Source organism: Rutidosis leptorrhynchoides, chromosome 5 (genome assembly GCF_046630445.1).
Source record: "Rutidosis leptorrhynchoides isolate AG116_Rl617_1_P2 chromosome 5, CSIRO_AGI_Rlap_v1, whole genome shotgun sequence".
Classification (NCBI taxonomy): Eukaryota; Viridiplantae; Streptophyta; class Magnoliopsida; order Asterales; family Asteraceae; genus Rutidosis; species Rutidosis leptorrhynchoides.
Genome location: NC_092337.1, coordinates 438,319,418 through 438,337,584, shown reverse-complemented (window position 1 = coordinate 438,337,584; position 18,167 = coordinate 438,319,418). Strand labels below are relative to the sequence as shown.

The 18,167-nt window shown below is 33.6% G+C and overlaps 2 long non-coding RNA genes across 4 annotated transcripts; both read right to left on the bottom strand.

Moving 5' to 3' along the window:
- Positions 1–3,077: 3,077 nt before the first annotated feature.
- LOC139847027 (uncharacterized) lies at positions 3,078–7,068 on the bottom strand. 2 transcript variants are annotated; one of them, XR_011759271.1, is made up of 4 exons: positions 6,509–7,068; positions 6,270–6,337; positions 5,597–5,783; positions 3,078–4,153 (listed from the first exon to the last, which is right to left on the bottom strand). It is a non-coding gene; the product is annotated as an uncharacterized lncRNA (long non-coding RNA). The 2 variants fall into 2 exon arrangements; XR_011759270.1 differs by having other exon boundaries at positions 3,078–5,783.
- Positions 7,069–15,179: 8,111 nt separating this feature from the next.
- On the bottom strand, positions 15,180–17,203 carry LOC139848227 (uncharacterized). 2 transcript variants are annotated; one of them, XR_011759877.1, is made up of 4 exons: positions 16,902–17,203; positions 16,721–16,769; positions 15,654–15,801; positions 15,233–15,251 (listed from the first exon to the last, which is right to left on the bottom strand). It is a non-coding gene; the product is annotated as an uncharacterized lncRNA (long non-coding RNA). The 2 variants fall into 2 exon arrangements; XR_011759876.1 differs by having other exon boundaries at positions 15,180–15,801; positions 16,902–17,200.
- Between the last annotated feature and the right edge of the window lie 964 nt (positions 17,204–18,167).

The window sequence follows — 18,167 nt, the reverse complement described above, 5'->3', positions numbered from 1 at the left end:
TATCCCTGAAGGGGATGATGGGCGTGTTGTGGGGTGGGGTGGGGTGGGGTGCTTGATGAGCGTGCTGTCATACCGGTGTGTAATGGGGGTGGAGTGTTAAGTGGCGTGTTGGATGATTGTTAAAATCTGATTGGAAGTTGGGTGAAAAGGAGGATAAAAACTAATTAAAAAATAATAAAAAATGCAGCACATGTTCAACATCTCCCGTGCTCACTTGATGCACTTGGACCAACACACACCAACACGTCTTGTTATGGCGTGTTAGGTGGCGTGTTGGCCAACACACACCCACAACACGCCTTGTTAAAGGTGGTCTTAAAGTTCATTGTAAAGCCGTATAGGTACCTACCAAAACTTATATCCTTTTAGTAGACATCAAAATATGTTCAGTTGTATATGTACCTTATCTAATTTCTGTACATAATTTACAACAAAAAAGGGTAGTGTATTTATACATATTTTGCAATGGTTATACTTACTTACATTCCCTCAATCCGACATCGTTTGCTCCATCACCAATGGCTACTGTAGATTTTCAGGTCATTCTTCAAGCAAGTCTTGTAACCAGCAAACCAATAATTAATATTTCTTTTATATTTATATAAAAACTGTATAAAACATTGTCAGCAGTATTGGGACATTATGGAAAGATTAAGGATTAAAAAATCTGACCAATGCCTCTTGTTTAGGTGATGAATGACAACACATAACAGAATAATCAAGCTAATACTAGTAGACAAAAAATAATCAACCATGCTAATTTATTTTCGACATTAGGCAGTATGCATTGAACAAGGACAAACAACTAAACTAAAATCATCAAAACAGATAAACATCATATACATGGAGGTCTGTAGCTTATGTTAAACTTTGAATTAAAATCTGGTGAACATGGCCGTTCAAAGGGGGCATCCATCATCGTCTTCGTAATCACTTGATCTATACAATTAGGCGAATAAACTCTTAAATCTTTGATTAAGTTAATTACTTTGATGTAAAATGGGGTGAATATCGGGAGAGTAAAAACGTGACTTTTTATTAAACTTCATTACTTTAATGTAAAATGTTATCGTTTTTGCCCCCAAAAAAAAAAAAATAATAAATAAAAATAAAAAATTACTTGACTATGCAACAAGTGGAATAGTTTGGCCATAAAGTTATTTCCTTTTTTAACCTTTTGACCTTAAATATATGACCACAAGCAGTGCTAAATGTTAAGTAACCATACAAACTGAGATGAAAAGAAAAACAGATGGTACCAACCAATATATAAAAAGCTAGTGTTGATATACTCTATACAAATTCTCAAACACATGAACTAGACATATGAATTACGGTCGTCGTTATTAATTGCTGATATTTGACACACTAACCCTATCGGTAATCTAGAATGCAAGATATCGTTGCCTATCAATCGTATAACTTTATATTTACCTCGCCTTTTCAAATGGTCTCCTCCTGCTTGTTGCCTATCGGGAGCCAACGGATCCTTCTGTTTCATTAACCAAGACTGTGCTAAAAGTTACTGATATTGCTCAAAATATACATATTTATCTTCGCAATATCTCCCTACATTAGTGGCGTTTCGCTACGATTTGTGGTTGTTTGTGAGCGGTTTGTGGTATTTGGTCGTTTCGGGGCAAAAGTGGTCCAAAAGATCATATTTGTGCATGAGATTCAATACTTTAACATACGGAATGAATCAAGTGAAGTAGTGGGGTTAAAAAGCCAAGTTTCAACCAAGAACGGCGTTCCAAATGACCAGAACGTCGTTCCACAGCACTAGAAAATGGGAAATCGAAGTCAGAAGTTGTTCAGACTTTGTAGAGCGTTTCAGGAACGTGGTTCCACTTTCTGGAACGTCGTTCCTCTTTCTGGAACGGAGTTCCACTTTCTGGAACGTCGTTCCAGACCTGTTTTCAGCCAGAAACCCAGCTCGACTATAAATATGATTTTTGGAGTTTTTGTTGAAGGAAGCTACAACTGAGGGCCGTTTTGGAACCCTAAATGGGTTCCAATCATGATTCCATCAAGATGAAGGCTAATTTTAATCTCCTAACTCCAATTCCATGAAGATTGAAGCTCCATTTCCATCATCCATTCTCCATTTTAGTGTTTCTTCTCCATTTTGGTAGTAAATTTTCTCCATTTTAGTTGTAATGATGAATACTCAAGTCTTCTTTGATTTTGTTCTTTGATTTAGTTGTATTCACTTGATTTGTAAACTTGATGCTTGCATTTTGCCCTAATCAATGATTTTGAGTGTTTGAATGAGTTGGTAATTATTGTTCTTGGTTGATCCATTACTTTGATTGTTGAAAGTTTTACTTTGATTATATAAGTTGCCTAGATTTTCTTACTTTGATTAGTGAAGCAATTTGTACTTCAGCACCATTGGTGATGTAGACAAACAAATTGGGATTTTAATGGATGAGGTTCTTGGTTTGGATTGATTTTCAATTGACTTTTATTCAACATGGTAGTGTTTGATTATCTTAAGGGATTTTGATACTTAAATGGTTTTAAAGGATTTCAATCCAAAACTGATGTTTCAATGATTCCACTCATAACATAGTTGTAATCTTTTAAAACAAGTCTACGAGAGTTAATGAGTTTTGATTGATTCAAAGTTTTATAAAAATTGGGAGATTGAAATAAAACTTTATGTTTAAAACATCGTTGTGTGACAAATGAAATGGTTAATACATGGCAAAGGGTTGAACAATCAAGTGGACACGTTTCTCTCTTAAATGTGAATCTCTCTTTTAGGTTAATATTAGGTCAATCAACAATCAAATCTTTCACAAAACCCCTCAATCAACTTAGGATAATTATTAATGTTTTGAGATTCATGTAAATTGACCCATGTGGAACGAACCTTGACTGAATACTTGCCAGTTGCTATAATGATCGAGTTATTGTTGCCCGAACGTTTGTGTTAATTGGTTAAGTGTTATATCATAGTTTTTATATTATTATAAGTTGAACACAAAACGCACCATCAGTTACACATACGTCGACAAGATTATCAAATGCTATTCATAGACCGTTTACTTTCAACGATCCCATTACATTACATTACATTCTTTCTAAATGAGACCCACAATCACATGTTCATTTCTCCAAACAACATATACGGTACTGAAAGCAAAAAAGACACTATAAATATTAACTTGATGATATATTGTCATAATTACAACTCACTCACCAAATTTTGATCAAGAATCCTTATCATTACCACAAAATACCCAAGAATCGGACAAGATAACAAGCTTCACAGTATTCAATTGAAGAATTTATGCCTATTCTGAAAAGATGTCATCGACGCTCAACGCACAATCCTTGGTTGTATTGCAGAAATATGACGCCACCGCATCAAATAGTATATATGTATCAGTTGTTTTTCAGTAACAGAATTATTACCAAGTCGCATTTTAACCTTTTTCAACTCACTTGAGTTGGCCACGAATAGCTTCACAAGCCCCTTCTCAAGGGGCATGTGAGTAGGGCTGTAAATGAGTCGAGCTAATCGCGAGCTACTCGAGTTCGACTCGTTACAAACTCTATTCGAGCTGAGCTTAAACAAACTCGAGCCCGAGCTTAAACTTATTTTGAAGCTCATTTAATAAACGAGCCCGAGCTCGAGCTTCATATTTCGAGCTCAAACGAGCTCGCGAGCCTAAACGAGCTTTTCATTCATACAAACTATATATTATTTTTTTATAATGATACAGAGTATAATATAATATATAAGTATATATTATAATTGCTATTGTATAAATCACTGTTAAATTAATAATATTAAATATGACTATAAGTGGATAAAAATTACAAAATCGTTAAATATGAAATAGAATTATTCAAATAATATAAAGAAAAATATTCTTATGTAATTAACGAGTCGAGCTCGAGCCGAGTCCGAGCTAAGAAAATATCAAACGAGCCGAACTCGAGCTTAAGATATTAAGCACGAACCAAGCCGAGCTCAAGCTTTTTAAAATTTGAACGAGCCGAGCTCGGCTCGTTTACAACCCTACATGTGAGCATAGCCAATAAACTCCACTTCCTACAGTAAGTCGAACTTGAACCCCAAATATCCTTTAAAAGCGTCACGTTTCAAAGATACGATTGGCGGATCCACGTTGTCTTGAATCTAATAATTATTAGCATATGTAATAGTGTGTTGCCACGTATTCGTACAAAAATATATATCTTGAAAATCATGAAAGACCTTACGGTAAAACTAACTCTTTTAATGTTCAGAACATTCTTCAACAAAGAAAGCGCAAAAGGAAATTTCGCCGTCATTCGTGTAATGCAAGTGAGATCAATACGGTTTTGGAAGCACACTACTTGTTGCACACAAGCCCTCTTGTAACAAAATAATCAAAATGTATCAGCAAGCAGATGCAACGCAATATTCTGAGTATATTAAATAAAACCGTTTAACTTATTACCTCTATAGCACACTCAAAGATACTCAACTTTTGAACAAGACGCACGCATTTTATCCAGTCATGAAAAGTAAACTTATATGCACCTTGAATGATTACTCCCTGTAACAAAACGCTTTATTATAATGAAATCTTAGATTAGATTAGAGTTCAATAAATAAATAAAAAAATCAAAAATGAAATAACATATACCATCTCTGAATTAAAACAACTTCATAGCATGGTAAGTTATTTCATTTTTGATTTTTTGTTTTGTTTATTAAACTCTAATTTAATCCATAATTTCATTATAATAAAACGTTTTGTTGCAGGGAGTTATTATTCAAGGCGAACATAAGTTTACTATCCTTGACTTGATAAAATGTGTCCTCTTATTCAAAAGTTGAGTATCTTCGAGTGTTCTATAAGGGTAATAAGTTAAACGGTTTATTTAATATACTCAGAATGTTGCTTGCATATGCTTGCTGATACGGTTTTGATTATTTTGTTACAACGAGGCTTGTGTTCAGCAAGTAGTATGTTTCCAAATCGACCAGAGCACCTCAACTGTATTAATCTCGACTTGCATTATACGAACAACTGGAAGATCTCCTTTGTGCTTTCTTTGTTAAAGAATGTTATGAACATTAAGAGAGTTAGTTTCACATAATTTTCAAAACATATATTTATTTATTGACCGGCATATTCAAACTCCAGTATCAGGCCTCTATGAGCTAACAAAACACTCAGAAGGAAAGTAGTAATTATATGTTCCTTCATAAACAATAAATCAGATGGTACTTCAACAACGAAACACTAGTTTCGACATAGACCGTCAACGACACGACCATTTTGTTGTCAAAACACTAGTGCTCATTGCATCTCTAATTGGCATAAACCTTGGGAAAGTTCGAGGAAGACAACTGATTATGTTTTAAGGAAGACAACTGATTATATCCGAATTTGGGAATTGGTTCTCCATCATTTTATGACTTTTACAACGTTTTCTTACTCCACAAGGCTACAATGTAAAATCTAACCCCTTAAAAATTATCAACACTATCAAATACCAATTCTCTACTTAATCTAAAAAATATCCAATTACATGATTTCAATTGATTAACAAAACTCAATCTGAATAGTAGAATGATAAAAGAAGATACCTTTTGGAGTTGTCGATCCGATGAATAGAATGGTTAACAATACTTTAAAGTGAATCAAATAATTCCAATCTCGCAAGCTTTCTCGGGATCAATTTAGGACTCCATTGACTAGTTAATATTAGAATTCGAAGGAATAGTCGGTGCACAAGTCGTATAGTAAAAAGGAAACTTGGGCTTTAGAGGTTAGCTGCACAAAAATATGGGTTAAATTTACCGATCAATCCATTTGTTTTATTTTAGAAGTGAAATTTCTATTAATATTCAACATTATTTCATATCACTTCCTCAAATATTTGATGAAATCGGGATTTAAAGATGAGGAACTACGTGTTACGAAGGATAAAAAAGAAAACAAAAGCTCAAACACTATGAGTATAACATTAAGGGTCTGTTTAATTTCCACTTAATTGTCTGTTTCTGTACAGTAAATTTGTTGTTTCTTTGTCACTTAATTTGAAAATAGGTTTGTTTCTACGAGATGTAGAATCGGACACCCCTTCAGATTAGAATCAGACACAATGAATAAAAACAAAAAGGTTAGCAATATTCAAAATCGAATCAAGACATATATTTAACTTTAAGTTTCACATAGCTACTTTTCTTAAAACAATGACAACGGAAAAATGAATAATTTAAGAATAAACAAAATATATGGAATGGTAAATATTGATACCTCTAAAGCAAAATCAACTTCGATTAAAGACTCGTCAGGTCGCAAGTCCATTATAAACAAAACAGCGCCTGAACAACAATAGAATACAATTTGTTACTCATAGTACAATGTAAAATCTAAAACCATAAAAATATGAACACTGTCAAATAGTACCAATTCTCTAAAAAATTATAGAATTACAGATAAGCAAGTTGATTAACAAAACTCAATTTGAATAGTAGAATGATAGAAGAAGATACCTTTTAGGGTTTTGTCGACTAATAGAAACAGCAATCGTTAACAATTCCAAAAACTAAATCAACTACTTCCAACCAATTGAAGAAGCAAGATAATTTTTTGTTTATGTTTGCAAGGAAGAAGCAAAAGAATTTTATGTTTATGTTTTCCGGCAAGATCCACACCAACCACCACCGTCGCAAAGCCTAAATCTACACCGATCGAACTAAAATACCAGTTGTGTCGCCTTATCCCTCGTACCCAAATCGAAACCCCTGAGATTCCGGCATCGATCTATGAACCCTAGATCTGATTTTATTCAGGTGGTGGTGGTGGTGGTGTTGGTTAAAAACGAAGATCATAGAGTGTGAAATGATGGTGGTGGCTGATGATGTGATCTTGTTTCATATGTACACAGTTAGTTATTTGAGTATTATCACATTGATCTTGGTTTCGAAATGAAAGTGAGGTTGGTGACAGATTGCTGGGTTTTGATGTGTGAAGAACGAGGGTGAAGCGGATAAATGGGTTTTGATGGGTGAAATGAAGTACAATTATATTATATTATACTATACTATACTATAGTATATTTATATAGTAAATAACCAATCATGCTCCACCACATCACCACCTTCGCTACAGTATAACATTACCGCCAAGGGTATTTTTGTCTTTTTACACCAAAAAAAAAACACAAACAAACCTGATAAATAAGATCATGCACCAAAATTGACAACTTACTAAATTTTTTTAAAAAAAAAAAAAAAAAAAAAACTTAAACCCATTTGTCTTCTGCAACCGACGTCGTGAACCTTCTACGCCTGCCGTCATGAACCTCCTTCTACCACCACCGTCTGTTCACCACTACTATCTTCGATTTGTTAATGGTGAAACCGATTACCTGCTACCACCGTCGCTCAGCAACATCATCCACCACCGAAATGTCATCATCAACAACCACCACAAACTGGCAACATCTCCATCTACGATGCAAAGAACTACCGACAAACACCAGATCTAAGCATGGATTTGGCATATAAACACACAGACAGGCAGATCTGAGCGAGAAAGAGAGGTTCGGGTTTGGCCGAAAAGGAAGGTGACTTAGCCGGATTTATCATTTATGGCCGCCGTAGAAGGTGGATGGCTCCGGATTTTTGCAAGGGACAAATAAGTTGGTGCAACCAGTTGTTTTTTTAAGATAACGAAAGAATTGCAGGGTTGGGAGATGAAGATGTGTTAGGTTGAAGATAACTAACAAAGTACATATGGTCCACCCATTACTTTTATGACATACTCCGTACATATGGTGTTAGGTTGTGCTATTTTACAGTTTCAGCTATTTGTGAAAAGGAATTACTAAATGATACTTTTCTTTTTTTTTCTTTTTTTTTTACCCGAAAAAACGAGATATATTAAAAAATAAAAGAAGTCCCATCTAGCAAATGGAGAAACCTTATAGAAGCAAGTACATCAAAAAATGAATAAATATAAAACAAAAGTAATACCTCGGTACACTGGTCACTGATCGGAGAATTAAAAATTAGAGACAAGCTAGCTAACTACAATATTAATTTCATTAAGCGTATTTTAATTATTTATTTATTTTTTACATAAAACTACTAAAAATAAATTCATCTTAAAGATGAAAAACAAGATACAAACAACAAAACTATAAAAAATCAAAACGAATCATATACAAGCTTTTACTTTTCGTTACTTAACGTATAACTAAATTCGAATATCAAAATGACATGTGAAACAATGAAGTTTTTGTGATTGATTTTTTTGTCAATCATTATGTACAACTCCATCTAATTATATCTTGAATAAAAAAGGAACTACAACTGATTTTTCCATTAATCCATACAAAGGTGCCCCGTAATATATATAACATTGAAATATATAAATAGCGTTTAATTTTAAGTAAAAGTTTTAAAAATTTTATTTTTTGATACTTTTGGGCCAATATTAATATGGTTGTCTCAATATGATGTCAAAAAATAGAAAATAATTTAAAAAAACAAAGCATAAAAATTAAACAACCTCATCCAAGTATAAAATAATAAAAGCAATTCATTAAAAAAATATGGATTAATAATATTTTATCAATCCAAATTACAATACACGTAAAACAAAGAAAACATTCAACTGACCATTTTTTGTTATTACACATAAGGTTGCGGACCTGTTAAGTTTGAATCCACTTTGGATTATGAATTTCTACGAAGGTCAAATTATTTCAATGAGTTATGTTTATAAACGTGGACATTTGTTGTCTGTTGTGTAAGTAATATAAATTTATTATTCTGCTGTTGCTGTAAAACTGAATTTGGTCAAGTAGATTGAATGTTTAAACTACAAACTGTAAAAGAAGCACGAAGCCCGCGAAAGTGATTTTTACACCATCACAAAATGATTATGTAACAATCAATCCCACAAACACACTGACAAGATCAAAAACAGCAGTCTTTAACGACCCAAGTAATTTTCAACACCTTTTAAATGAAGGCTTCAAAAAATTACTCACATACTCTGCTATATAATGTAGTACTCCTTTTGCAATGTAGCAATGTACTATCCTTTTGAATAAAAATGTTTAACTCTGATCATTCGACACAAACCACGGCAACGTGCGGACCCGTAACCTAGTTTATTTAACCCTAAAATAAAGACTATCCCTGAAAAGACTTAATTACCCCAACATGAAATATATGTGAGCGGATAAATGGGTTTTGATGGGTGAAGTACAATTTTTATTTTTTATTTTCAAACATACTAAACCACGTGAGTCAAAGTGGACGGTCTTAAAAAAAGGGGCCCACACCACTAGCTTAATCCTAAAATAAGGACTACCCCTGAAAAGAGTTAATTACCCCATGAAATGTACGTGAAAACGTGAGTCAAAGGAGACGGTTGGAAAAAATCGGGGTAGGATCGAGAACCGTAAAACAAACCCAACAAACGAGCCCCCGCTAACTGCAACCGATCCTAGCCAACAAAACAACAAAGACACACAAACCAAACAAATTATAAGCAACAAAGAGAACATGAAACATCAACACACAAAACTAGCAAAAACAACAAACAAAAAAAACATACAAAGAACTACCTAACACTACTTACACTTCTTGATTGCGCAATTGACTTTCCGGTTCTTGATAATTGGTTTAACTACCACACCATCAACTTTAAGACGATTGACACCTTTACACGAACGATTGACATACGAGTAGGAAAACATTTGACGCGCCATTACGAATAAGCTTACCCGAGGTTGACGACGGAGGAATCACCCCTTCATTCACCAACCCTTCAAAGAAACCAACGTTACCGAGCGGCTCCTTATTCATAACCGAATTATCACCTTCATGGACAACCACGTGATCTTCTACCGCTTCTCCAAAATCGATGTCGTCCTCATTATCTTGTAAACAAAACGAATTAGAGTCAACTCTTTTAACTTTAATATTACTCGATCTTTTATCGATATAGCCTTCGACCTCTTTACCACCAAAACCTTCACCATCTTTAATCCCCCATCGTTGCACTTCGACACCTTATCCGTACAGGGCCGGTCAAACTTTAGTCAAAGTTTTTACATGCCCCGGGCGAAATGATTATAAAATGCCCCCAACATTTACGCAAACATATATCTTTATGAGGTTTAAATTATGGGTATTAATAATTTTTTCCGATATGATGCCCCTAACCGCGTGATGCCCCGGGCAGTCGCCCGCTTCGCCCATAGCCTTAGCCGGCCCTGTATCCGTACATGACACACCCATTTGCTTGTTACCGCCAATCAGAACATCACAGTGAGCACCATCATTAATATTACCATTATTTATAATACCAACATTAGTATTAGAAGCAACATCTTGTAGAAGCATTCTGTCAACATTACCATTCATAATCTCAGAATGATTAGCCAATTTATTTAACATATTACCAGACCTCCTTATGCTAACTGAACTCGAAGTGAGATCAACTGAGGTAAGATGCACTTTGGAAGCAGAAGTCAAAGAAAGGTCATCCAACATACCATTACCATCAAGTGCTTCTAAACAAGTACTTTGAACAGCTGAGTGGGGATCAACTTGAGGGCTCAACACATCAAATGAAGCCATAACTTTGGACCCCATAATCCCACCATTAAAAGAACCAAACCTCAAACGTTCTACACTTGAATCTAAACCAGCTGTCTTCGAGACCGTTTTCATTGACTTATCGACCTTCATTTTAACCGAATCGTATTCGTAATGAACGTTATTAAGCGAAGTGCTTGAAACAAGAACACTGATTGGAACCGAAACCAAAGGTGTCTCAACGTGCTCGTCAAAATTACCACTTAAGATCATCCGGTTAACATCTCCAAGCACCTCTTTATCAAATTCGACGAAAAGAACCCGGTCCAAAATACCTCTTACGTTGGATGTTATTTGAGGGGTTCAAATAAGCTTTTATTTTTAAAGTATAGTCCATAGAGTGTGTCAGTGAACCACTTTCTTTGCCAATGTAGTTTTAAAGGGTTCAATTTCTTCAAATAAACTTATTTTTAGCATCGGCCCTTTTAATATCATCATGATAACAAATGCAACCCATTAGGTATCTAATTATAAATTAATGATAACAGCAGCCCTTTGCTATAAGTTGGCTTTAGGAATGGGAATTGATGTTTCGACAATCAATATTGTTAAAATCCACCTCAATAATGCATTAGGTACATGCACAATATAAGTAACTAATTGCATTTATCAATTTCAATGTTGGAAACATCATCCTTGGAGGAATTGTCATCTTTTAGCATTGAAACCTTTCTTCTAATTGATATAAACTCACAAAATTATGTCAACATAATAAAAATTGCAACAGGAAGAACCTATGTTTGCATTGACAAACTTCTTAATCCTTCGAAAAGATAAAGAGACCGGTTTTCCCTATACTGATAGATTAATGTTGTTCCAAACATCTGGTACGGTATTGTTGGAACTGTAGCAATTTTTTCTGCAATTTCCATGTCTTCAGGAAGAACGTATTTAAAAACCGTGCAAGTCTTTTTCCACTCTTCAAGATTCGCTAGGCTGATAATAAAAAAAAAACTCGGGGCCAGACCCAATCCATGCAACCGAACTCCTTTGGATTAGCGGACGATCTTTCGTTGGTAAGTTTTTAAAAGCAGTTCCTTCAGCTTCAAGTGTTCCTTGAATCAACACAAAAGTAGGTCCAAAAGAAGCCTGCCAAAGAAGTTACAGACTAAGCAAATAACTCCCTGTATTATTAAGACATTGAAATGACTATTTGTTTTGACTTTTAAGGTCAAGTGTCAAACTTACTGTAAATTCAACACTAAAGTGTAGTCTTATAGTTATCAGGTGTAGTCTTATGATTAAGTTACTTATATTATTTTGGTGATCAAATATTTGAAGATTTTAGCAGGTTATGAAGCATTAAGAATATATCATGGTAACTTTTGACCTGTTTAACCGATTTGACACGTCTTCTTGAGTGAGGTTTTCAGAATGACTTTTTTAGTAACCGGGTGAAAAATTCACCATCTGTTTTAGGGTTTAGATAGAAAAATGAATATCTGTATGTTTTTCATACCTTGAGACAACCGGGAAGGTGCGAGTAGGGAAGGTTCAAAACTCGCAGTGCAATCACATAGGAAGTGAGGTGAAGAAGATGTTGTAAAGGGACAGATTCCAATCATTGTAAGCAGGTTGCCCAGAAAATGATGTTGGAGATAATCGGTTAATAGATGCAAATCATAGTCCCATATCGGAAGTTGAAAGAAAATAATGTATTATACATATAAGCCTGGGGCAACCTCCCTCTATCACCTTGATAGATCTATAACAACCCGAGTGTATCTTAGATATATTTAGGAGAACTTATTAATATAGAAACTCATAAAAAAGATTGCGCAGATAACTAATTCATCTAAGTATTGAACAGAAAAAATCATGTTTTAATTGTAAAAATTAAATGTTTTAAGCATAAAACGTAAGTAACATAAATGCAATCTAAATCTAAAACGTTAATGTATAACTTAACCTAAATTGTAAAACGAAAACTTATAACATCCCACTTCTCTCATACAACAACAACAATACCCAATCCCGCATATGCGAGGTATGGGGGAGGTTAGATGTAGACAATCCTTCCTCTATCCCACTTCTCTCATACCTCAACACATATTGAATTTTGTTGTTGTACCAATTTTTTTATCTATATATTTGTTAGATTAGTCTCTAATTAAGTAGAAAATTAGTGTTTTGAACTATGAAGTTTAGATTGGTCAAATTTTGGACAAAGTCGAAACATATTTAGACTCTTAATGTTATAATGATAGTGTTTGAGTTTTTGTTAGTGTTCTTTTGTTGTACATGTTTAATATTATTACGCAAATTATCTTTATAGTTTTATATTCAACATTGCAGCATACAAAGATGGATATAATCAATAGCCTTATGTGAAAGCTACTTGAAAATATTCTAATTCGCATGCAAATCTGAGATACAATTAGAACCAGTATTCTGATAAAGACATGGAGGCCTTGTTGGACAAGTATACCTAATCTTTCATTTCATTATAATAAGTTAGTAAAAGTAGCATTTGATCATTACCTTTGAGGGAAAACACAATTGCTACTGCAGTTCTTAAAGTTTTATATCTTCTCGTGTTCAGTACTCGACGAGTTTGAATACGATGGTAAACTTGGAAAAGGTATTATTTATCGGCATCATCAGATACTAGTACACCTCTCGAAGAACAAGACTCTTAGTAAATGTAGATTGGTTTCAATATACTTCTAGAAGCTACCTAAGCGCTTATGTTCATTAAACGAATTGTAATCGCTAAACTTTACGGGTTGTATTTTGGAGTTCCACTAACCTTTAATGAGTTCAAAACGCTAAAGATTTTAATTTTGTTAGATGTTGAGGTTACCTCCATCGACGTTGAGGTTCTCTCTCCAAGTAATGGGCACTTGGAGAGAAAACGTTGAAGATCTATAGGGTTAGCCTCAATATATGACAAAATCAAGCTCTGTAGCGTTTCAAACCATTAAAGGTCGATGGAACTCCCAAAATACAACCCGTAAGGTGTAGCGATTCCAATCCTTTTAATGAATATACGATTAGGTAGCTTATAAGAGTATATTTAAAACCAATCTAAATTTTCAAACAATCTTGTTTTCCAAGAGAGTAACTAGTGTTGTGAAGCCTATAACCATTAACCTTTTTCAGTTTATTATCATATTCAACCTCAACGAGTACCAAACCCGAATGAAAATATAGAACATTAAGAATTGCACTAGCAATTCTATTTTCCCTCAAAGATAGTGAATCAGATGCTACTTTAACCTACTTATTAAAATGCAATAAAATATTATGTACACATGTCTAACAATGCCTCCACGTCTTTAACAAAATACTGGCTCTAACTGCATCTCGAATTGGCATGCGAATTAAAATATTTTCAATTAGGTTTCGCGAAAGGCTACTAATTATATCCATATTTGTATGTTGCAATGTAGAATGTAAAACTACAAAAATTAATTTGTGTAACACTCTTAACAGTATTAAACATGTACTCAAGAGAACATGAACACTAACAAAACTTGCACACTATGAATATGACATTAAAAGTCTTGATATGTTTCAACTTTGCCTAAAATTCAATAAAATCCAACCATTCTAAAATTCATACTTCAAAACACTAATTATCTACTTGATTAGAGAGTAATCTAACAAATATAAAGATAAGCAAATTGGTACAACGACAAAATCCAATCCGCGTTGAGGTATGAGAGAAGTGGAATATATACAATCATTCATATACTTTAGAATAATAGCTCCAAACACTAGTTCTAGTTATTTAAGAAGCAATCTAAAATAATGCAGTCATAGATAAGCAAGTTGATAATTCATTTAATTTAATCCTAACGAAACTCAGGTAGAAGATACCTTTTTCTTGGTTTTTTCGACACGGTGAATAAAAGCAAAGGGTGAGCAATACTCAAAATCGAATCAAGATTCTATAACTTGAGTTCCCAGTTAGCTACTTCTCTCAAAACAATGACAGCAGAAAAGTAAATAATTCCAGAATAACCAAAAGATATGGAATGGTAAATATTGACACCTCTAGAGCAAAACCAGCTTCGACTAGAGACTCATCAGGTCGCAAGTCCATTATAACCAAAACATAGCCTGAACAGTAATAGAATACATGTAAATAAGAATGTTACTCAAAGCATAAACATAAATACATAGTACCATGGAAGTGTACACTTTCCCTACCATCAATAAACATATCCACCTGCGCCTCAGTCACACCATATGGGAGCTTAAATACACGCATAATCTACATAAAGAACACATTTATGTTGATACTGACAGTTTCTATACCACAAAATGCATATTAATAACAAAATACTAGTTGATCCTGAGGATATCCACTCACCTTGATGTCAATAAGCTTCAAGCAGTGGCCAACAATAGTAATAGTAGTCTTCCCAACTTTTTCAAATAACAAAATATATATCCTCTCGTGGCATTGCCTTCACTAACTCAGCAAATTCTTTCATTCATTTTCCCAGTCTTTTACCCAACACACTTTTACCTAACCGCCGGCGGCGGCGGCGGCGGCGGCGGCGGCAGCAGCAGCAGCAGCAGCAATAATAATAATAATAATAATAATAATAATAATAATAATAATAATAATAATAATAATAATAATAAATAAGCTAATTCATGATTCTTTCTATAATTACACGAAGATAAAAAGAAATAAACATATATATACATTATATATATAGATACAACAACAATAACAACACCACTAAATCCCACATTATATATACATACACACACACACACACACACAAAGTAACTAAGTTTAGAGCTTGTGCGTTGCATGGCTGTTTAAAAAATCGTTATAAATTAGTTGATATTTCGAACGATTAGTGTGGTTAGATATTATTTACCATTCACTTATTATCGATTCACAAAACAAACTACATAAATGGTAAAAAATCAACAATTCTTACTTGAAAGTATGAAATAATTATAAACCATAATCAACTAATGAACAAAATGATGATTAAAACTTATAAAATTAAATCATATCAAATACACACATTAAAGTTCTCATTGACACACGTACCTCCATGTATGTTTATACATGCTTTAATGCTCTCGCTCTTTATGCTCTACCAAAGACATCAATTCGACATAAATGGTGTATCCATGCTCGTTGTATGTACCATAATGCTTGATGACTACTTGCGTCAACTGCTCTCGCTCTTTATGCTCTACCAAGTGGATGCAAGTTTTCATTATGAGGTCTACGAAATGCTCATATATGACACCAGTTATATAATCGTCAAACAAAGCAACGAAACAACAATTATCCAACATATTATCCAAGTTAACAACATTCAAATATCAAAATCTTACTTGTATATATTTAAAATTTACAAATGATTATTCAAATTAACACCGGAAATAGGTACCCAACCATATTCAAATAACTTTGAATTTTCACATACATAATCATTAGTGTTGAACCATATGGTATTTGATACGCATACTGCCACCCGCCATAAGTCACTAATTTGGTAGAGGATTATATATGCAGATCCAAATGTTTTTGTTACCAATTAAATTGAGATATCCTGTAAGTCACTAATTTGGTAGGGGAGTATATATGTTGATCCATATATTTTTGTTACCCATATTGCCAACTGCTCTATAAGTCACTAATTTGGGACAATACGTAAGACTATTAAGAAAGTAAGAAATTCAAATATAGCAATAGGTGTAGACAATTCTCCTTTATGCACAACAATACAAAGGATTTAAAAGTCAAGACAAAAAAACTTGTACTAAAAGAGATAAATTCATTTTGACTAATTAGAAAATGCTTTAACGCATGTGGATGTTGTTACAGGCTTAAAGATTTATCAAACCTTGATTTGCACTACATATCAGGTTACATGTACCAACTATCGATACCAGGTTGAATTTTGGGTCAACCAACCCATAAGAGAAATTACATGTTTGTTACCTAATCCCCCGACACGCAGAGCATCCCACATATACTTTATCGGTTGAGTTCCAACGTTTAATACGGAAAATATGTGAATGAGCAAAGACAGAATAACATAAAAGGGTGAAAATCATATTTCAACCACGAATAACAGATCCTGATAAGCAAATTGAAGTGCTTACCGCCTTCCAAACACCATAGTCCAAGCACGGTATAATTTTGTTGTTGATACTGCAGTTTTATAGTGATAAATGTTAATAAGCTTCAATAGTGACAAACATGGACAGTCCAGACTTGCTACATAAATACAATTCCTGAATAATTATATTCAACAAAATAAACTGGCGTGTGTACAATCAGTACCTGTAATCAAACTTAAACTGTCCGTCAATCTAAAAACTCCTGTCGATTTTCAGACAACATCTATCTTGATCTTAGATTTAACACTTATATTCAAAGATTGTATATAAATTTGTGCAGCAAGTCACGAAAATGGACGAAGCATATCAATCTTTTAAATCAACCCATCAGTTGATTCACAATTTTGGATGATGAATAGAAGAGCGGTGATGAACGCCGATTGAAAAATATGTTTGTTGATTTAGGAATTAGGGTTGAGAAAGGAAAAGCAAGTCAAGGTGTTATAATAACACTTGTCATTTTAATTCCATGTTAGACCACATAAAACGTGTGAGCGGGTGGTTAGTGGGTTTTTTTTTTTTTTTTTTTTTTTTTAAGTTAAAAATGTAAAGTTATGGTGTGAGTTGTATAATGGATTGTAGACTTGTAGTGTGGGTAGGAGCTTTTGAAAAGTGTGGTGTTTAATATAATAAGTATGTCAAAATTTCAAACGAGAATCACAAAAATGACGAGAACTGCGAGAACTTTTAATTTACAATGATTTTTTACATGTGAGTAAATTGAATCGACCATAAATGTTGATGGATAGTAAAAATGAACATAAAATACTTTGAAAAAAAATTATATTTTTTTTTGAACAGCGATTGTGATCACCCGAGGGGGACTTTAACCACCCGTATTATATTTTAACTTGTATAATCAAATATATAGTTTTCCGTTCACATGCGCATATTTGTTTGTGAACATGTAAACATTTCCTATAATTAACAGTTTAACATTTAATTTGTGGTAATGAACATATGTTTGCTAATGATATGAGCATTAATTAACATTTGCATGTAATTTGTTGCATCTAAATGTTTAAAAACTAGGAAATTAAAAGGTACTCGCAGTTCTCGTCCTTTTTGTGGTTCTCGTTTGAACATGCCCCTAATAAGTATGATTGGCAGATAGGATGAAAATAGAATAAAAATAATATATCAAAATAAATAAAAATTTCAATCAATCAAAATTAATCACGCTTATTGCTTTCCGAGTTGAAAACTCATTAACGCCCAACTCACGCTCTAAACCCACGGCATGTAGCAAAGTTGCTTTTGGTGCCAGGTAGGAAAGCCATGACGTGACTTTGTAACGTATAACCAATGGTCTTAGTCCATTCGTTATGGTAAAGGGTGTGAGTTTGTGATGTTAGTTTTTTTATAACATGACAGTGTAGTTTGAAAATGTTATAAACACATTAAGGTCATGACATCAAACTGTAGGTCT